The sequence below is a fragment of the Calidris pugnax genome, unplaced genomic scaffold (assembly GCF_001431845.1).
Source record: "Calidris pugnax isolate Ruff unplaced genomic scaffold, ASM143184v1 scaffold133, whole genome shotgun sequence".
NCBI lineage: Eukaryota > Metazoa > Chordata > Aves > Charadriiformes > Scolopacidae > Calidris > Calidris pugnax.
In genome coordinates, this window is record NW_015090977.1 from 3,777,472 (window position 1) to 3,799,059 (window position 21,588).

At 49.8% G+C, this 21,588-nt stretch overlaps 1 long non-coding RNA gene across 1 annotated transcript; it reads right to left on the reverse strand.

Annotated features, from left to right (window-relative positions):
• Positions 1-3,329: 3,329 nt before the first annotated feature.
• Positions 3,330-20,797, reverse strand: LOC106894477. Its single transcript, XR_001413270.1, has 4 exons — positions 20,748-20,797; positions 19,968-20,069; positions 6,086-6,303; positions 3,330-3,560 (listed from the first exon to the last, which is right to left on the reverse strand). It is a non-coding gene; the product is annotated as an uncharacterized LOC106894477 (long non-coding RNA).
• Between the last annotated feature and the right edge of the window lie 791 nt (positions 20,798-21,588).

A 21,588-nucleotide genomic window follows, 5' to 3' on the forward strand; every position in this document is an offset into this window, starting at 1 on the left:
CAGCTGCTCCTCCATGCACGCTCGCATGCATATATTGATTGCAGCAGCCCCAATTAAGCTGCAGCCCCACCGGAGCACCAGCCCCATGGTCCTCCCCGCCTCCCCATCAAATCCTAAGTCAGCCTCAGCTGAGAACATGAAGAGCCTCCCAACTCCAGCTGCCCTGTTTGCAGTGATCAGTGCTCAGCCATAGATCGAGCCATCATGGCTCCAGACTCAAGTGTGGGGAAAAAAGACTCCAAAGCCACTTCCCTTGATGTGACACAAAGCAGGAGTTTAGCCAACGGGCTATTGCCACCAAGCAGCAGTTTGTCCTCTCACATCTGCCCCTGCTTTCCCATGGAGCAGAGCTGAAGGGGGGGGTGATGCCAGGAGGGCTCACACCTATTCCCAGCAGGAGCAAGAAGTGCTGGTAAAACTCTCCACATCTCTTGTAGGGAACAAGTTCAGTGCTGGGGAGAAGAGCTGGAGGTAACAAATGCACAATGACCCCAACAAAACCCCGATCTCCCCAAAGGGCTCACCATGGGTGATACTCCCTGGGCACAGCACTGATTTGTACCAGATGGGTGGGCTGGGGATGCTGGCAGCAGTGACCTGGCTGGTTCTGGTGGGAGAGGTGACCAGGTTTGGGATTATTTTTTTACTAAAAGCCTCGGGATTTTAGGCATTTGCTTAATGGAGAGGCCTGGGGAGGAGGAAATGAAAGTGAAGATGTCATGGCCCTACAGGAGGGGACGGATGGGTGGGATTTTCTGCTTGGAAACCTCTACCTACCTTCCTGCATCTGGCTTTCAAGAGCCCAGTTATTCAGATTTTCACCAGCTGGTTCTTCAGGAAGTTCAGAAACACCCACCTCCCCAAGCTGGCATCCTTCCTGCCAGAGTTACCTCAGCCCCGTGCATTGCCTTCCTATCCTTATCCTCCAAAAGGATTTTAAGAAAAAATGTTCCCAGCCACCACCTTCTTGGAAAAAGAGGATGCGGGTTAAAAATATCCTACTGAAAGGAAAAAAAAAAAGAAAAAACCCAAACCCCATAGATAAGAAAAATCAAGGCAAAGCAAACGGAACCCATCTATAAACTTTCAAATCTCCAATCCCATCTTCAAAGCTGAAGGCATCAAGGGCACCTTTCCACTCCTCTCAATAAATCCTTATACTTGGTGCCTTTCCTGTGAAGTTCTGTGTATAATTCATACTTATTCTCCCCCCGCCCACTTCCCCTGAGAGTTTTATTCCTCATTTTCAGTCAATGCCTACAAAAGCAGAACTTCCTTTGCCAGCCAGCACACGCTCATTACCAGCTCATGCACATGGCAAAAAAAAAAATAAATCAATTTGGGGAGTTTTGGTGGTCAGTGCAGCCACCTCATCCCCCCTGAAGCCATGACCACTCTCCTCTTGGTGGGCAATGGGGCTGTGGAGCCAACGTGGGGACCGAGCTCACCAGCAAGAACCAAGATCTGAAATAGTTTTCCAAGAGTGAAATGACTACGAAGCTCCAGGTCTGGGTGTTGCTTGTATTGGTTTCAGTCCTGCCTGGGTTTGGACAAGGTGAGACGATGGATCCTCAGGTCTCCCCTGGCTAGAGAAGGAGTTTGCATTAAAAAAAAACAAAACACCACAATTTTCGCTCCTTGAATATCAACCAGAGAAGCACATCTTCCTCAAAACCCAGAGCCACTGGCTGCCCCAGGGTCCCACCTGCCACAGTGGGAGGGCACCCAGAGGTGGCCCCACACCCTGTTTCACCCAGCTTTGCCCAAGTTACATCCGGGAGAAGTTCAAAAAGAAACGGGCAAAATCTTCCCCGACTGCAGCGGACTCTTTGGAGGGGAAAGATTTTGATTCAAAGTGACTGCTCCTTTGGAAATTTCCTCCTGCTGAAGGAGAAGCACGAACAAAAACTCTTTTCTTTGGGAAAAAAACAAGGAAACCAAGCTCAGATCAGAAGGGAAAGCCGTAATGGGAGCAGACACCGTCTCCCACCACGGCTGAACTGACCGCCGACAAATCGTTTCAGGTCAGTGCAGAACAACACAGGCTCTTCTTGCAGACGCAGAGGCCGTGATGGAAAAGCACCGCCTCAATTAATTTGGGTGTTTTTAATTAGGGCAGCCCGTCTGGGCTGCAAAGCTGGGCTGAGCTCGCTGCGGGGCTGAGCCTGGGGAGGGTCTGTGCCAGCTGCCTGCCCGGAGGTGTGAATCCCTCCTGCCCGCACGTGCCATCAGCGAGGTCCAGGCATGCCATGCCCTTAGCTGCTGCTATTTTGGGGTTGAGGGAGTGAAGAAATGTCATTTTCTACCCAGGTGACCTCTCCTGCTCAGCTTGGGTGGTTTTGGAGCTCAAGGAGAGCCCAGAGAGTGAGCGAGGGGTTGCCTTTATCTTGTGGAGCAGCAGTGACAGCTACATTCATGGACACGTCCTCCCCCTTGCCAGCACCCACAGCAGGAAAAGAGTTGGCAATAGCAGGATCTCTCTGCAAGGAGAACCAACACAGGGCAGCACATGAGATGTCTGTGGGCATCCCATGGGACCTGAGTGTCCACCTCAGGGATCCCTGGTGTGTGCAGGGGAGGGTGATGAAGGGATGAAGCCCTTGGGACTCCCAAGCCCAGCAAGAGCTCAGGGCGGTTCAGCCCTGGGTGAAGGTGCAATGGGTGGTACAAGGAGAACAAAAAAAGAGTGGGTGTTAGCTCATGGAGTTGTTGGGGTGATGTCTGAGCTTTAGCAGTCCCATCGCCTCTCACGGCCTAGCATAGTAATTCTGGATTTAGCAAGCAGAAAGCTTTTCCCCTTGGAAAGTAAACGTGGTGCAACACCATGGCCGTGCCGAGCAGCTGAGCGTGGGTGTGAGTGGAGCCTGCAGAAACCCCAAAGCTCAGGAACCGAGCTCCCCCAGCTGCACACAACTCCCATCCCCGAGGGTGATTCCCTTAACTCAGCTACAAGTCACTGCACTTACAGTGGAAGCAGGAAAAGTGGCCAAGAAGATCCAAGGTGTCCATCCCAGGTGAGTCGGGGGTGTCTGGTGAGCCCATGCTGGGTGGATGCTCAGGTGGGGCCACACGGGCAAGCAGAGGAGAGGGCTGCACCCGGAGGTGGAGAACTCTGTAATCTATCAGGCACCCCAGAGCAGGCTCTGCAGCAAGACTTTAATAGACTTATCTTTACCACAATAATGTATTTTACTTTTCCAGTGCACATTCATTATTCACACACTTATTTCCCCACGGATTATGTATGCTGCCTGAGCTCTGTTCTCCTGCCTTATTTTCACGATGTCGGCTCTGGTACCTACTTATTTTTACAGCATTGTCACCTGCAAACGGGTTTCTATTTAATCGCCAAAACTAATAATACGGCTCAGTGGAGATGTCAGAGGTAGGACGCTCCTTCGCTTCCGACGTCCCTCGTCTGAAAAAGACCAGCCGTTGGCACCGAAGCATCCTGTGTGCAACGAGTTCAGGGGCTCTCAAACCACCTCCTGCGCAGATCCTCTTGCCACGGTGGGTGAACCTTGTGGCCACAGCATCCAAAGCCCTGAGATGGGAGTTTGCTGGAGGAAAAGCAAGGGATATACCATGCATCAACCCTGCTGCTTCATCCCAGGTTTAAAAAGGACTTTCAAAGGCTTCCAAAATCCACCTCCCAGTCAATCATCGGATCAGAGATTCCCAAGGCCACATGGCAGAGCAAAACCCTTTTACTCGTGCTGGGCTACACTGTCCATGAGTACTTTTGAATCGCTCAGACCTGGGATGACCCATGGCATGGGGGTAAAAAATACGAAGTAGCTGCTCATTAAGCAGGGCCATCTGTGAAGCAGGTGAGTGCTGCTGCTGTGGGATGAGCAACATCTGCTCGGAGGCATCAAGCTCAGTCTGTAAGGCTTCTGCATAGAGCAGCTGCATGAGCAGGAGACCTTGGTAGACCAATTTCCAGCATTTCTAGATTTTTCAACCTCTTGGCATGGTAAAACAAAGAGTGGTCCCTTACCAGTGGTTTATGGTCACCCACTGTCACCAAGGGCATATCCAAATACTCACACATGCACAAAACTACTGTGCCATGCCTCCCCTAACATACAGCCACATGCATGCTGCTTCACATCCCAATGATCTATTTTTGAGCTGGATCGTGGCTGGGTTTGGTGTTTTGGTGTTTCATGGAGGATGATGAAGTTCATCTCATTGCTTTCCTTCCCTGGGAGAGGGAGGTTACTTGACATCAGAGGAAATGAGGGATCATGTTTGCACACACACCTTCCCGTGTCCGGGGGAAGCAGCACAAACAACTTCTGCAAGCTGTGGAGTGCTCCAAAAGGATGGAGAGACTACCTAAAATGATTTCTAGGGTTTAGGTTAGCTGCACACTGAGTTTGGAGATAGATCCTCAGGAAGCAGAGAGGAGCTCAGCACTTGCAGCCCAACCATCTCCCTTCTCCATACGCTCAACTTCAGCCTTGCAACTCAGACAGAGAGGATGGGCTGAGAAAAGTGAAGCCTCCAAGCACTCAGGGAGAGAGTTTTCCTTGCTGTTGCTTTGTCAGTCCCTCTGCAGAGGCTGAGCAGCCCATACAAGGTGTTCCCCGAGAAGGGTAAGCACACATCGCTCCCCATCCTCCACCTTCCCATTGGGGTGCAGGATGCTCCAGCTCATGCTGTCATCACCAGGCACAGCCTGGCCGAGGGGATGGCTGTCATTTTGTCATCCTGTCCTTGGGGTTCAGCTGCTCCCGGGGTCCTGCCCTGCCTCCCTGCTCTCAGCTTCCACCCAACTCCCAGCCCTCATCCACCACTAGATCCCTGTTTTCTCTTCAAGCCTTTTATAACTCCTGAGCTGGGCTTCACCCAGAGCCTGGATGCTCCCCATCCAGGATGAGCCCCTGTCCCCGTTCTGCTCCCCCCAGCACAGCCCTGGCTTCACTGCAAGAATTTATTCTCCCTGGCAATTCCTCTCCCCCACCTTTAGCCAGTGCATTATTCTGCCCATCTCCCTGCGCTCGCTCCCTGCTTTCAATGAGAGTCATAAATAAGGCATAAGCCACACTAAAAAGGGAGAGGAAACATTTAATCTTTTATTCTAGTTTGTTGCAGAGTTGAGATGGATCCGGCCGCTCAGGATCCCTCCTCTGTCCCCGGCCAGTCGCTCCCACCCTCCCCAGTGCTTGCTCACAGAGACGGACGGGTGACAAAGGATGGACACCATTCCCCTGGGGTTAACCTTATAAAGCTGTTTTTCTTCTGTTTTATCTGCAGACGGCAAGTGCCAAACCACACAGGAGCAGAAACACTGGCACATCCCAGGGAAGGGATGGAGATGCCCTGTTAAGTGGCTTTTAAGCCCTCAAAATAGAGGAGCTCCCAGTCCCTGAAAGCATTGAGCTCTGCACCCCATAGAGGTTATTTGGGGGAAAAAAAAAAAAAAAAAAAAAAAAAAATTTAAGACCACATCCAGCCTAAGAACATTAGTTTGGAAAATCAAATCTTAGGTTTTTCCCTCACGTCTCTTTCCAAACATCAGTGAGACTTTGTTGAAGTCTTTAAGCAAAGCGTTATCTTTAGACCATTGGGGTTTTTTTTTTGTTATTAAGATCTTGATACATTTAAGTCTTTTGGAATGCGGCATCAAAAGGAATTCCATGAGGAATGCAGATTCCCAAGCAACGCAATGGCTACTGAGTTTCATAGGGGGTGAAGAACAACCTGTACGTGATTTTATCTTACATCTTGCAAAGAGAAGGCTAAAGAGCACAAAGAGGGAAAAATAAGGCATTGTGTCTGTTACGTGTGAGATTATGCAGCTGCATCGGAGCGTAAGGGAAAAACTAAATAGCAGTCCCTATGCACAGCTGACAAAAAAAGCTTTAAAAAGTTACCGCTGACGATCTGACTTGTAAGTGGCTGTCAGCTCGTCAAACATGGTGCTGTTCATTTCCATAAATGCCTTCAACACGTTGTAGACTAAAGCCACAATAGCCCTGTAAAAAAAAAAAAAAAAAAAAGAAAGAAGAAATGATCCCATAGCTAAAACCCATTTAACCCCAAGGTGTAAAATCCCATCTCCAACCGCGATGCTCACCATGTGCTTCCAGCTCAGTAAAAAACTGAGGTCAGGAGCTTTTCCTGGGACACAGGGACGGGTCACTCATCCTGGGCTCCTGCTGGAAGAGGTCTTCTGAGGAGCTACGGGGCTCCAAGCATCCCTGGAGGGAACGGTCCCTGGATGTTGCTGCCGGCCAGAGACCTGCCATGGCACCTGCGTCGCTGGTGTCCCTCAGCGATACCAGGCTGAACATCCTGAGCTCCAGAGAAACAAACAAAATCATAATGGCATTTTGGTTTCCATAGGCATAGTTTCCTGAGGAAAAGAGCTTTATTTAATAACATTCCCTGTGCCTGAGACAGCCGGCACGTCTTCCTTTGTCATTTCATACCTTACGAGGCAATTTGAACCAAATTTGACAGTAATAATAGGAATCTGAAGAGAATTATGTTCTGACAGGCTGGGTGAGGATCCGTAGTCTGGCAGAGGAGTGAAAGACATAATTAATGGCCCCGCTGAGGAAAAGGCCGCATTGTGTTTTCCTTACTAGACACCAGAGATTCTACAGGCAATTAAGAGCAGTCCCTGGGGAAAAGACTAGGTCAGCGTTTGCTGGGAAACCCCAGCTGGCAACGGGTACTCTGGGGTCTGCTGGGAGGGGTCTGACAGAAAAGCTCTTTTCTCATTTGGAACATCACACCATTGCTTTCCTGTGTGGATTCGCTGGTGTCTACTACACGGTTGTACCACTTGGCAGCCTCATCACCTGCCCTCACACCTCCTGCTCCACACTCATGGCTGTTGCACTGGGTGGAAGAAGGAGCTTCAGCCAGACACGAAGAGCCCATGGGCACGCACCGTCCTCACCAGTTGGATCCTTCCCTCCATCCTCACCCTCCACCAGGGCATCGCAGTACGTGCTGCCCTACATTCTCCCAGCATGAAGACCGTCTATGTGTGACTGGAGGACCAATGTGCTTGTCCTGCCATTTCCACTTAGCTCTGCGCGGGCACAGGGATGTGTTGTACATATCTTTAATCTTAAAATATCACTTGTTACACCTGGAATCCAACTGAACGTTGCTATTGCAGCCGAGGACTTTGCTTAAACCTCACGACAGAAACACCAATTTGAATCCTCAGGAGGTTTAATAAAAAGGCTTGCTTCAAACCTAAATTTTAATCTTCCTGACATATTTTTTCCTTATAAAGAAATTGTCTTAAACAGCAAATACAAAAGCTCCTGTTTCTGTCAAGTTTATAGCAAAGCAGGTCCTCCACAAGCCACCAGTCAGGACTCGGTTGGACCAGAGTGGGATTCATCATCTCCCAGAGCGATTTTTTTTTGGCGCTCTCTATCCTTACAACCTGAAGGAGGCTGCCCCAGGGCACAGCAGGCTGGTGAGGAGTTTAAAAGCATTTAAAAAACCATTAACAAACTCTCTTACCTACCTGCTGCCTCCCTCCTGCAATCTCATCTGCATCAGCTGGAGCGAAAGGGTTTGTTTGCCTCTGAGATTAAAAGTTCCCTTTACCTTCGTGCCCCTCATTTCAATATTTGGAAACAACACCGTTTTGCTGTGGTGCATTTTGCCTCCTTTCTATTTCCTTCCCTCTGATAGGCAATAATTTGCCAAAGCTGATGGTAGTCCCCAGGCAGCTCCAAAGGCTCCATTTTGGGGCTAAATCCCCCCTTCACTTTGGTAAAGGACTGGGGGCTGGCTTGGATTTTCCTCCAACAACTAGTTTCTTCAGAAAACACCAGAGAAGGGCTGAAGCTGCGTGTGAACAGCAGATACACATGACAGTTTTTGGCTAAAAAAAGGCTTGGAAAAGTAAAAAATCCCACTAACGTGCTCTGTATGGCCAGTGTCATGCCAACCACCCCCCTGTGCTCCCCAGCACATTGCTATGGGGGAATGAAACCCAGCGCTGGCACTTCCCCCTCTTCAATAAACGCACCAAACCCCCAAACCCAAGGGGTTTGCAAGGAAAAGGAAATAAAATAAACCAAGTCCCAGCACTGGGAGAGAGGCAGAGCCTGTGGGGGCTGGCCCAGCAGAGGAATGGGTGGGAATAAAATAATAAAATAAAGGCAGAAAGAGTCAATGTAAGAGGAATTATTTAAGAGGTAGAAGAAAGCCGTTAGAAAAAGGGGGGAGAAAAAAAATCAACCCTCTCTTGGGGGGGGAATAAAAATGTTCGAGCGAAAGTAGGCCATTTGCTAAACAATAAAAAGGATGAAGCAGATGATGATTCTAAAATGGCTGAGATGCTGAACTGCTTTTAGAAATCTGCCTTTATCAAGAGAAATGTGGAAAAGTGGTTTGGACAATTAGGAAGTAACAAAAGGCCTCATAAAAATAGCTCGGGGGGGAAGAGAAACACTCGGGGAAACGGGAGCGTGGCAGCAGCAGCATCGTGGCAGAGCGCATTAAGGGATTAGCTGATACAGGGGCTGACCCCGCGCTGGGGACCGAGAGGGATGGATGGGGACCAGGGTCTGGAGCCACATCCTTCCCCCCCTCCCGGCACAACACCAGGAGCTCCTGAATCTGCTGCCAGCATGGACTGGGGCCTTTGGGAAGCCCGGACTGGGGGCTTTGGGAAGCATGGAAGAGTGGTGAAATGAGAGAGGCGAATGAAGAACCCGTCAGACAAATTGGAGCGTTGCCTCTTCTTTGCCTTTTAATAGCAGAGTCAAATTAAAGACGGCAAAGCAAATTCTCTCTGGATATCAGGATGCGATATCGCTTCCCGGGGGGTGAAATGGAGGAATGATGGAATTAAATTAAAGAAAGAGGAAGTTAAAATTGAATATCTGAAAGGAAACGTTGCTCGGAGTAATTCTCTGCTCAGCTGGGGATAGGCATCCCGGAGGGTGATTGCAGATAAAGTCCGATAGCACCTGGATCACTCAACATCCAGAAAGCATTTCAATCACAGTTGTGGGGGGCTGCTCTGAAGGGCAGAAACAGGGGCCACACACTGCCCAAGGCGGGCTCAGAGCCTGCTGTGCCACAGGGAAGGACTCCAGGGATAACGGAGAATGAGGGGAAAGAAACAAAATCCCCAGGCAGGGTAGATTTTCCTGAGCGTTTTTGTCTGGATTTCAGCCACCTGGACCCTCTCTTTGCAGGGTGGGAAGCAACAGGGAGCAGGAGGAGATGATTTGGGACCCTGAGAGACCTGATGCACATGATCACAGAGGGCATCTGTATGTTGCCTCAGTTTCCCCCAGCAATGACATGGAGGAGAAGCCACCACGTTCCTGCTGCTCTTTCCCATGGCTCTGTAGGGGCTGGTGAAACAAAGTCACCCAAACCCCAGCCTTTACCCAAACTCAGCCTCTGACCCTGCTCCACAGCAAAGAGGATAAATACAGCCTGAGAGCTTTGTGCTGCTCCCCCAGCACCTCTCCCCACCTCCCAGGACCTGTATCTTAGGGAGGACGGAGGATGCTCCAGCTGCCTGGGGCAAACATCCTCTGGGTGACATCTCCAGGCTGGAGAGCAGGATGGCTCCTGCCTCACGGCCAGTGGAGAAGAGGTGGTGGGTGGGAGGAGTATTTCACTGCTGGACTGAGAACAGCCTGGGGCTGGTGTAAATCTGGCCGATCCCAGGGGTCACTTCCCCAGCTCTGACTCAGCTGGGCTGTGCTCATCCCTCCTGGCCTCCTCCTCCTCCTCTTCCTCCTCTGGCCAGCCTCCCTGTACCTCTCATAGAGACACCAATGCCACGTCCCAAACCCCACTGCTGGAAACCTCTGTTACCAAGCAGGGAAGTACCTGGCAGCCTCTTCATACAGGGAGAAAGCAATCAAGGGAAAAAAAAAAAAAAAAAAAAAAAAAGAAGTCTTGGAAAAAGCTCAAAATAAGGCAATTTGGGATGCCAGCACCCCCAAGTTTCCAGAAGTAATTTTAGCATCAAGTTTTGAGCTAAAGGAAACAGCTGTACGCACCCTGGCAGCAGGAGAGACAGGAGGTGGGAGCCAACACCCTCATATTTTCATTGCACTTTTCCTTAAACCACCCTGAGTCATGCAATTGGCAGCCCCCCCCCCATCAGCTGAAACGAGCGTGAAGTAGCACCAGCATCCCCAAAAAAGCCTGTCCCCTTCACAGCACCAGAAGGCTGACAAAAATAGGTCTCTGTTCCTGCAGTGCCAAATGTACTCACCAGCACCCAGGAGCCAAAACCCCTCTGTGAGCCCAGGGACCTCTTCTATAAAGAGTTCTGGGTCAGTCCAGGAGGGTCTGATCCTGCCCCAGCCCATCACCTGGGGGGTTGCAGGTGAGGCTCAGCCCCACCTGGCACTTAAAGAACCAGTTTTCCTCATGAATGCAGTGATTTAAACAACTGACTTGTATCTTTCCTTTAAATTCTGGCACGTCCTGACTTTGCACTGCGCTTGGGGAGGGGAGAAACCCTCCTTGGGTTTGGGAAAATGAAGCCCCACTTGGGGAGGAACCAAGAGGCTTCAGCCTCTGATCTCCTCCTGGAGGAGTGGGGACAAACAGTGACAGCGGGGCAATAAATCAGGTGATGGGTTTCTGGAAGGCTTTCTGAGCAATCGAGATGAGACAGAAATATCCCCAACTCCGGAGCATCTGCTCCAGTTACCACCCACCCGCTCAACCCCAGCCCAAAAAAGCCGGAGGAGATCTCTGGGATCTTTAATAAATCTTTTGACGACCCAACCTGGATTTTTATAGCAAAGAAAAGGGGAGAAAGCTCCTGAGTGCACTCTGAGTGCTTCATCCACGCTCTCTGGCTGTGGTGGGCTCGTTCCCTTGTCCCTGGGCTCTTGCAAGAGGCTACTCCGAGCCCAGGGCACCTACTTTCTGCTAGTCCTGTTCCAAGGTGAGAAAATCAAAGACACTGCAGGGATGCAGGCATGAGAGAAGCAGAGGAGGACTCTGATTCCAGCCAGGGGAGACCAGAATCAGCCCTCCTCACCTCAGCTGGTCCCCAACCCTCCTGCCAGTGTCCCAGGCTGCTGGTGCTCAGGGCAGGTCTTCTGCTGTTGCACCAGCCAGAAAGTCCAGCAGAGTGGTAAGCTGAGGCTCATTACTGCAAAGAGCTATGAGGTAGGGGGGGAGTTGGTCAGAAGACAGTTGATCTCCCACCAGATCTGCCTCCCAGGCATTCAGTGAGGATTCAGAGAAAGAAAATCACCTCTGCATCACATGAGGATACAGAATAAGGACCATGAGAAGATATGAATGGTGACCCAGGAAAGACAGCCTGGGTTGTATCAGCTCTACTAATGCAAAAACTTTGAGGAGGAAATCTGGTCTGTCTCGGAAGGTGGGGTACTGGGCTCGCCTTAAGTCTGGCATGGAGCTATGAGTCCATCAGCTGTCTGAGCTGGGCCCATCTGCAGCTACAAGCTCGATGCAAAGAGAAAAAGAAGGCCACCACATCTCCCAGAACAACTGCTGGGTGACTGTTCCTATTACACCTTGTTCCCGGCACCAATCTCTGTAGCTGTGCAAGACTACAAGAAGCAAAGAGGATCCTGAGCCGTCATCCGGGGGTGTGATTCCTTGGATGCAGATGCAACCCTTGGCGAGGAAGAGAGCTGCTGGCCATGAGCCATGCAAGCACAGATTGGTATCTGGTACCAAATGCCCTTGCTCCATGAGCTAAAAATGATACGTTCAAGTCAAAAAGGAGAAATTGGCTAAAAAGCAAAAATTAAGGGACTCAGCAAGGAAAATGTTGGCACCGTGACTGGTCAGAGGACATAATATTAGGGTTGGCCTGGAAAAGTCTTCATATGTCAAAGGGAGAGTCCTGTCTCAGCATAAGACAGGGAGATGCTGAGCTGAAGGGCTGGCATTCAAAGGAGCCAAAGGTGCTTCCTACTTAAATTTGGGCAGTTGACCATAAAGAGGGCTGGCTCCTCGGCACGTGGCTACTGGTAGCAGCTTCAGCGTGGTGCTTTGGGGGGGAAACTCAAGACTCAATAGAGGCAGAAATCAAAATTCTGCCTGTCCAACCTTCTCGACTGGTCTTGAGCAGAGTTGGAGAACACAGCCTGGTCCACGCACTGGGAAGGGGAGAAGGTCTTCACCGTTTCAGCCACACCACCTGTGTAGGCAAAACAGAGAGGGTCAGCCAATTCTTGGCTTGGACTTTGTTCAAGGAAAGAGGAGCACCTCCTCATCCCAGGAAAAGGTCTTGGGCATTTACTTGCTAGAATTGCCTTGGAAGACATGAGCATGAATGACCAAGACAAGCAGTCTCAGTCGACAGAAGCCATCCAACCGGAACGGGCTTTCAGCTAAGGAAAGCTTCCTAAACACGGAGCCCCGGTGTCTGCGCTGTCAGAAGTGATGTTGTAAATGGGCCTTGGATGTACTACCACCTTGTAATACTATACAAAGAGCCTGGTGGATCAAGTGGAAAAATGATTACTTTTCAGAAGAAATAACTGGAGACGGGGAAAAAAAGCTGTAGGTTAGACTGATGTGAATCTACTGTTTTTTCTCTGAGCTGTGCAAGAAGGACTTTTTTTCCCCAAGAAAATCTGGCTCTGCCAGAGGTTTGGGCAATAAACTCACCTCTCCTGCAATACTGTGGCACACAGTACCTGTTGGAGAGTTAGTGTGAGCAGTCAGACAAGGCAAAGTCTTGATCCATCACCTCCCTTAGATCTTCTTTTCACTCATATTTATTAACTTGTTTTTTCCCTGCTACTCACTCATCACAGTTACAAGCTCCATCCCTTCTTCTTCAAACAACAGTGAGAAAAAAATGGTTCAGATGTACAGTCACAGTTTAAAATACATTTTGCCTTCCAGGGCTGCAAAGAAAGTGGAGAAAAATTGTTCTGATGGCTCAGATCTGGGGAGGGGTGAAAAGAGGAGCAGGAAGCGTGATGGTGATCGATGGAGAAAGGGTCAGTGCAGGGTGGTGAGAATCCCCTGGAGCGTGCTCTCCCAGGGCTGTGGTGGTGCTGGAGCTGGCCTGGGGTGGGAGAGCAGAGAGCAGCTGAGACCTTTGCTGGTAGCCATGGTTGGGCCATCTCAAAGGGAACTGGGAGCTGGGATGTTGCAGACCCCAGGTGCAGACAGTCTGGAGCATTAGGACAAGGCACAAGGTCACCTGCAGAGTCCAAGAGCCAGATCACTTCTCCAGACACTAAGTGACCTCAAGAGTTTGGTCTCTTTGGGAATGTGAACAAAGCTATGTCCCATGTCTATGGAGGGAGACAGACAGCCATGGCCCTAGACTCTTTAGGTTGCTCTAATGACTGATGACTCTAATGACTGATACACCTAATTATGCCCTTTGTTTGCACACTTGAGAGATGGGCCTAATGACATATCTCAGAGACTGCATCTCCTTGGAGCACCAGCTCTTAGGAAAGCAGGTCCAGCCCCCACCTTGAAGCATCAGTGAGGAGGCACTGCCACCCCCAAGATGGTCCAAGCTGCTGTGGAAGGATGGGGTGGAGTTGGACATTTGCTTAATTTAGTCTCCTCTCCATCCTCCGCACACCTCTCATTTCATGTGAGCCTCTCTGTTCCTCGCCTGCGATGTCACACTGAGCTCAAGGAAACCTTCCCAGGACAAAATGACAATAGCTGAATTCTCTCATTAGTGGCAGTGTGATGTCGTTAGGTAGGATGAGGTTTTCATGGAGACCAGACTTTTTTTTTCAAGTCAGAAAAATAGGGATGGAAGTGGGAGGCAAGTAAAGGTCTCCATTCACACCTTTTCCACATAAAGCCTCCCCAAACTCACCAATAAAAGCCAATTTTGTGGCTGTAATTAGGAGGGGAAAAAAGGATTCTTGTTTTGCATGAAATTTCTTTTGGAGTTTGTTTTTCCTGGGAGAAAATGGAGCTGGTGTGTCATTGAGTGGCTTGGGGCAGTTTACAATAGCCGTGTCCCAGCTCGGGCGCTGGGCAGGGGATGTCTCTTGCTCTCCAGGCCGTGGAGATAGGCACAATGCTGAGAGGGGCCAGGAGAAAGGACAATGAGATGAAGGTGATGCTAAGATGCCCTGATCTGATGGGCACAAAAGGGCTTCCAACTGGTCTCCTGCCATCACTGCTTTCTTATTTCTAATGGAATTCCACCAGCAGTAACTCATGTCCAGTTCTTTCTTCATTTAAACAGAGGTTGAAGGTGAACAGAAGCCCCTTCCCTTCCCTGAATCTAAACCCAGCCCTCGTACTTTCCATTTGTTGGACTGTTGTGAACGAGAACTTGCAAATTGCTTTTTAATTCTGTGGGATTCACTCCTGCCTTTGTGGTTTTTTCCAAGTGAGGTCCATTTGCTTCCATTTGAAAAGGTCCATTTGAAAAGGACATGCTCAAAGATTCTGTTTTTGTCTTGGGAGGAAATACTCTTTTTTTTTAAAAAAAAAAAAAGGAAAAAAAAAAAAATGGTGGGAGGGGGAGAAGAAACTAATGGATGTGCTAAGAAGGGCATTTCACGTTTTGATCTCTTCTTCAACAAAAGCTGTTGGCCATTAACAGCCATTAGGTAAGGGGAGGATCACTTTCTTGGTACAAAAGTGGCATAAACTTCTTTAACCCTATTCTTAACTCTTTTCCACCCTGTTTTAGCCATTAACCGACCAGATATAACGGACACAGAAATGGAAACTATAATGGACACTATTGTTGATAGTCTCTTCTGTTTTTTTGTCACACTTGGTAAGTTTTCAAATTCTAGCGTTCTAGTGTTTTCCATATGTTTTCCTTTTAGAATAGATCCATATTCAATGAGATAAGCAGTTTAATGATATCATATAGCAAATTAAAGGCACAGACAGCTTCTGAATTTTGTAGGATGGCCCAGGAGCTCTCAAAAATCAATGAGAATAAGATAGTGGAGTTGGTGTTAACAGACTGCAAAGTGGGTTGTGAAGGGTCAAAGAGGGTCTTTCATACCCAGCTGGAGATTTAGCATATTTTGATTTTTCTTCTTATCCTGGCAGGTACTGAAAAGGAATCGGGAAGAAGCTGATTCCTCACCAAGAGGAAAATTCTCCTTTCAGTCAGCGCTGGGAACTGGAGTCTGCTCAAGAGCGTGGAAGATTAACATGGTGCAAAAGAGCAACCTGAAAATCCAAATTGAAGCAACGGTTCATGGCAAATTTCCCACCAGCTCCATGAGATACACACATGTGGGAGAGACTCATGGCCCCAACCCAATGTATGAAGATTTCCAGGAGCTACACAACAAGGAGAAGCAAATGAAGATGTCAGCCCTGCTCCTAGAACCATTTATCACATGGCATGTGGCAGAAGATGCCTCCCCGATCACCCCAGTTTGGCAGATGCTGACAGGCTTCTGACATCGCTCTTCCACCCATCCCTCCTGCACCATATGGCTCTCGCACGCTGGATCCCAGGAGGTTCTTTCCAACAGCTGCTCTGCTAATGACTCCTTATTAATAGCAGGACTCTGGAAGGGCACCAGCAATGCCCTGCTTGAAGGTGAACCTTTCAGGGATGGATTTGGCTTCAGATCTTCACCTTCACAAATGGCCAAGATCACCTCCACCACTGGCAGTGACAGTTTGGGCGGCATCGTTCGACGTCTGCTGAACAGCTGGTAGCTAATGGCCACCACTTAACGTTATTTCCCAGCCTTTCAGGATCCTGTATATCCTGGTGCAAACATCCCACAGAAACTGGAGCTAGCCTGAAGAAGGCTGGCCTCCATGAGGAGTAACATCTTGCGTGTCTTCTCTTTCCACACCGCCATCCCACATCACTCGCTGGAAGAGAGCATGAGATGCAAACTGCTGGGACTGTTTGCTTCCCAGAGCTCTTGGCTCATGTCCCAGCTCACACAAACCCCTTCTTCCCCTGAGCAGCTCCTCCTTTGATCCCAGAGCTGTACAGAAAAGAGCTGGGATGGGGAATCATTTGTCTCTCCAGGAGTTATATGGGTGACAGGTCTCAGTGAAAGCAGCACTGGCCATATCCAGGACAGGGCACAGAGAAACCATCATGGAGTGGTCAAAAAGACTATGTACAAAGCTTTGGTTCTCAGCTGATCTCAGAAGATCCCAGCTGAAAAGCCTGAGCACCAGCGCTGTGCCCAGCAAGCCCTGGGCAGCCCAGGCTCATTGCAGCCCCATGTACTCAGGGAAGGAGGTGTGGGAGGCCACCCCACAGTGACCTGCTCCTGTAGTACTGGTTCAGTCCTCAGGCAGCTGAGGAGAGGGGCAAACAGACTGTAAAGTCCTAAAAAAGCCGAGCCTTATTCTCTAGGGATGATGTGTACAGTATCTCCAGCACTGGTAATTCTGTAAACCTGGGATTTTGGGGATCCATGGGTTTTTCTGGAGTGTGGTTAGGAGGACATTCCCAAGCCTCACAGGACTGCCCTGGAGGGCACGGGGGTAAGGAAGGACAGCAGGACCAACACTAGGGACTCACTCACCCCTCCTACAAGCCAGCCCCAGCAGGCAGGGCGAGATGCAAGAGCATCCCCAGAGTGGGTACCACCAGCCTGGACCAGGTTGGAGCCACAGCAGCTGGAGCATCCCAGTGGGAGCCCCTTTCCTTCTGGCTGCTTCCCCAGGTGGTGGGGTCACCCCTGGAGCCCCTGTGGCCCCTTCTCTCCTCGCTCAGCCACGCTGGGTTGCCCCAACCCACCTCCGCGAGTGGCCTCGCTGCAGAGCTGAAGCGAGGAGCAGAGCCGCGCGTAGGTGTGTGTGTCTGTGTGTGTGTAGAACATGTGTCTCGCTGAGAAGCGCGAGCATATGGTGACTCTGTTCCTGGAGGCACCAAAAGCCACAGCCATTAATCTCTATAAATAATTTTAGCCACAAAACCCCCGATGGATGTTTTCCCCCACTCCCTGCAATGAAAAAAAAAAAAAAAAAAAAAAAACCCAAACCACAAAAGCTTTGTAAAACATTAGCGTTCCTGAAACAGCAGCATAGTGTGAACGAGACCACAGGACTGGAGAGCAATTAAGTCAGGCAACTAATTACTAACAAGTGGCATTTCTCTGATGGGTGATGGGGGCCCTGTGCGGAGGAGGAGCAGGGCCAGCGACCCGGCTGGTGGGAAGCCACTGGCTGATGGGGCTGTGTGGCTCCTCTGGAGGGGGCTGATTCAGCCCCAGGGGTTTTTTGCCCTCCGTTGGAGCAGGTCGGGCATGACTCAGGCTGGGAGAGCCCCTGGCTCTGCCCCAGGCATCATCTGAGGACTCAGTGTGGGTGTCCTGTCTGGACACAGAGGGAACAGTCACCAGGAGACCCGACTGCATCAATCCTGTGCAGGCACGACAGATGTACTCTGGCTTTCCAGAGCTCAGATCCAAGCTTGGGCCCTTGAGTTTCCCAAACCAGAGAGGACACAAAACACCTGTAAATGCACACCAGCTGAGCCACCCGTGCCCCAGTGCATGGAGATGTTCACCTGGGGTGACGAAAAGAGAAGGGGATGCATCACCCCATCATTTCCCAGGCATTTGCTGCCGCTGCCTTTGCCCAGCTCCATCATTCCTCTTGTCTGGGCTGTCATCAGGAGAGAGGTGCCACGTCTAAGTTAATTGCATGGAGCAAGACATCAGTGTGTCCCAAACCCTCAGCAGGTGGGGAAGGAGGATGACAGAACCTAGCTCTGCTCCAGGTCCCCAAGTCATCTCCCCCCAAGATGCAGCTGGAGAGATCACACCAGCCCTGGGCACAGGCTGGGGTGCAGGGCACAGCACCCAACCCCATCCTGACCAAGTGGCCAATTTGCCATTATAATGAGCCGTGGTGGCATTTTCCCACTGCCGGATTGAGTCTCCTGGCAGTGGCAAGGTAGAACAGGGAAGGCACTCACTCCCTCTGCTCCAAAAAGCTGCATAACTCAGCAAAATAAGGGGGGTATCAGCATGGCACAGAGCTGATTGACCTCAGCAAATCCTGGCCCAGGATCTGCAGGACCTGTGGGAAGCAGCAGCTTTCACACCAGACCTTGGTACCAGGAGACCTTGGCCGAGCCTGGACCTTGCACGGTCCCTGCCTGCCCCGGGAACCGCTCTCCCCGCCAAGGGTTAAGGCAGGAGCTGTGCGGGGCAATGGAGTAAAAAATTTCACTTTGCTCCTATTTGTAGTTAAAAAAAGCACTAATTCATTCTAAATCTGCCTGAAAGAGCCTTAAGTGGTAATACGCCGATAAGACGACTTTATTTGGCTTAGCGTTTCGAAAAGTTTTATGTGTGTAAATGGGTGAGGATATCGCAAAGGCTCATTTTCCCTCTCTCTCTCTCTTTTAAAGCAGGGAGCTGTCTGGCTTCCCTTCTGCTCTCCTGCCGGCAGCATTTATATATCCCAGCCTTTTCCCTAGACACAGGCACGAATGTTGCCTGCTTTTCAGCAGGGGATTATTGCTCAAGACAGGACTGGCACCTCGTTTGGGTGATCCCCCCTTGTCTGACAGCCCCTCGGACTCCCCACGGCCCGAGGAGTTCTCCACCCCACTGCTCCTGGGTGCTGCAGCCCCAGGTAGACCTGGAGCCATCCCTGAGCCTCTGTGGGTTTTTTGGCTCTTGTTGGGGTCTCAGCCCGGGTGAATCAGGGTTGGTCCCCAAGCACCTTCGGAGCAGAGGACGAGGCACAGCCTTGCAGCAATTCAGGGTGCACAAACCTTGCAGTGAGGAACACAGCTGTCACTCCCCAAAATTACCCCACACAGTTGCCCAGGTACCACCCCAATAGCGCTGGGGAAGCAACGTCCCCATCCCTCCACTTTGTCATCCTCATCCTCACCCCCCCACCCTAACAAAGGAGGAATTTTGTTCCCTGTGTCACCACCAGCCTTTGCTCTCTGACCGCTCAGGTCGCTGGGGCTGGGGACGCGATTTCATTTGGCTCAGGGTTCATTTATCCTCATTCACACGAGTCACCAAAAAGCCACTGCCTATGAGTATGAGGAAGAGGAGGCTGAGGGGAGACCTCATCACTCTCTACAACTACTTGAAAGGACACTGTAGAGAGATTGGTGCTGGTCTCTTCTCACAAGTAATTAACAACAGACCGAGAAGGAATGGCTTCAAGCTCCAACAGGGGAGGTTTAGACTGAACATTAGGAAGGAATTTTTCACAGAAAGCGTGGTAGGGCATTGGAATAGGCTGCTCAGGGAGGTGGTTGAGTCACCATCTCTGGATGTGTTTAAGGGACGTCTAGATGGGGTACTGAGGGATATGGTGTAGGGGAGAACTATGTAGAACAGGGTAGATGGTTGGACTCAATGATCCCAAGGGTCCCTTCCAACCTGAATGATTCTATGATTCTATGATCAGCATCGTCCCCAGCCTGGCCATGCTCCCCTGCTTCTTCCAACCCAATTTTTCACATTCAAGCCACCACCACAGCTGGCTTTTATGCAAAAACACCCTCTTTCACAGGGAGATTTCTCATCCCGATCCCTCCGTTTACTTACAGGGCCATCGTATAACTTCCCAGCAGCTAATAAGGCTCATGAAGTGCTCTTGTCAAAGGTTAGCATGGCCGTGAAGAGACTGATCATTAGGAGCAGGGAGCCGGCTGCGGGAGAATAAACACCACCGAGTGGTACTCGGGCCGTGCCAGATTTGGCAAATTTCGCAAAGGTCAGTTATCAAATAAATGAGAGGAGATGAGAAATTTCAGCAAAATGCCCCTGCTTCTTGGAAACGTCTGATTGAGCACAAGGCTTGATGGATGCTATAATGGGCTCCCTTATGTCTGTCGGTGTCTGGAGTTAATTTTTGCTCTCTAAATATGAACACCAGCGGGGTTTTGAGCCTTGGGTCTTGTGCTTTGCCAACGGCCAGGCGTTGTTGTACGAGCATCATGTTTATTTCTGCACAGCTCATTCAGGAGGTGACAGCCAGCAATGGTCTACAGTCAACCAGTGACAGTTAAATCAGTGCAAACACTTGTCAATGGGAGAGTCACTTACCCCAGTACTGGATCGCATTAACTGGTGGGCACCCAGCAAAGGGACAACCAGGGGAGTTCAGCGTGGACAAGCAGGTCTGGCTGGAGAGACCCAGAAATGCACCTGGAAGGAACAGAAATGTTTCATTATGATGCTTTCAAAATAAGATATTTCACTTCAGGACACTCAGCTCCCTTCGGATCATTTTTAAGTGAAATGTTTTGACTTCTTTTTAATGGATTTTTTTTTATGATAAAAATTGTCTGATTTTAAGAACAAAAACTGGTAAATAGGCCCTAAATTTATGTTCATTGGGGAGGGACGTAGGTAAAAAAACTCATTTCCCACTGATATGCAGTAATGTATTTTATGATTTTTTTTTTCCTTTCATATATTCCTAGAAACAGACATCAGCTGAACACAGCTTTCCTTCTAGAAGAACCTGAAGACAGGAAGGGAGGATGAGAGGAGAATGAAGCTGGAGGGTCTGTAGCAAGAAGTGGCCATGGGGACAAGGGACCAGAATCAGACCTTGTCCTGGTGACCCAGCCAAGGATGGGGCTGTCACCCAGGCTTGGGCTGCAGCAGCCTCTTGGGCTGGATGTCACCTGGACCTGTGAGAAGCCACCAGGGAAGTCACACAGGAGAAACCACGCTTGGGTACCACATCCGAAGGAGGAGCATCTCCAGCAGCTAGTCCTACCCTGCAAAATATGGGTAAAGCTCCCAAGCTAATAAATTGCTCTATCTCAATAAATTGCTTTACTGGGATTGCAGTCACGATGCTGTAGATCTACTCACCGTCACGCTTTGAGGATGGTCTCTCTTGGGATGAGCTGACCAGGGCACCAGGGAGAGCGGGGACTTAATAAAGAAACAGAGCAGAGAGGTGATGAGACACGGCGAGGAGAGTTTCGTGCCTGCCCTGAACAATCCCTGACAGCCCAGGAGGAATTTGGATGATTTCAGTTTGGTTTTAGCATTATTCCTATTCCATTTAGCTAAATAAATAGAGGCTGGATTTAAACTAATTTAATCGTGTGCACGCAGCCAACTTGCACAGCCTAAAGCAAATCATAATTTTTATTGAACTGGTGTGGCTTGAGTTTAGAGGAAGAGTTTGCTACAAGATGAATTTTCAGGGGGTTTCCTACCCTTTCCAAAAGGGCCAGTGACTAACTGCTTCATGTGGGGAAATGAGGGGAAGTACCAAGAAAAAAAAATTAAGGCCAGTTTTCAAGGAGATGCTTGGATTTACAGCAAAGTTGCCTTTGTCCTGGGCTGGTTTTAGAGCCGTTTCACCAGGAGATGGGCTGGATCCATCTGCATGTGGGATTTAACAGGGTATTTCAAAAAAAGACTCAAAGTACAAGAGCAGATAGCGATTAAAATGGCAATAATGTGAAAATAGGTATTAAATAGATAATGTAGATCCTTCTTTCCATCTCTCCATGCCCTCTTTCCCCCCTCCCACTGTAACAGTGCAGGAGCAGAGTCTGCAGGCAGTGAACGGTGGGGTGACACAGGAGGGTTGAGACCACCCACCCACGGCAGCAGGTGACAACTTCCACAGCTTTTCCCATCTGGAGGCTGCCAAGATGATCCAGCAGAGAGTTTCATCGGTTTATAACCAATCCTAATC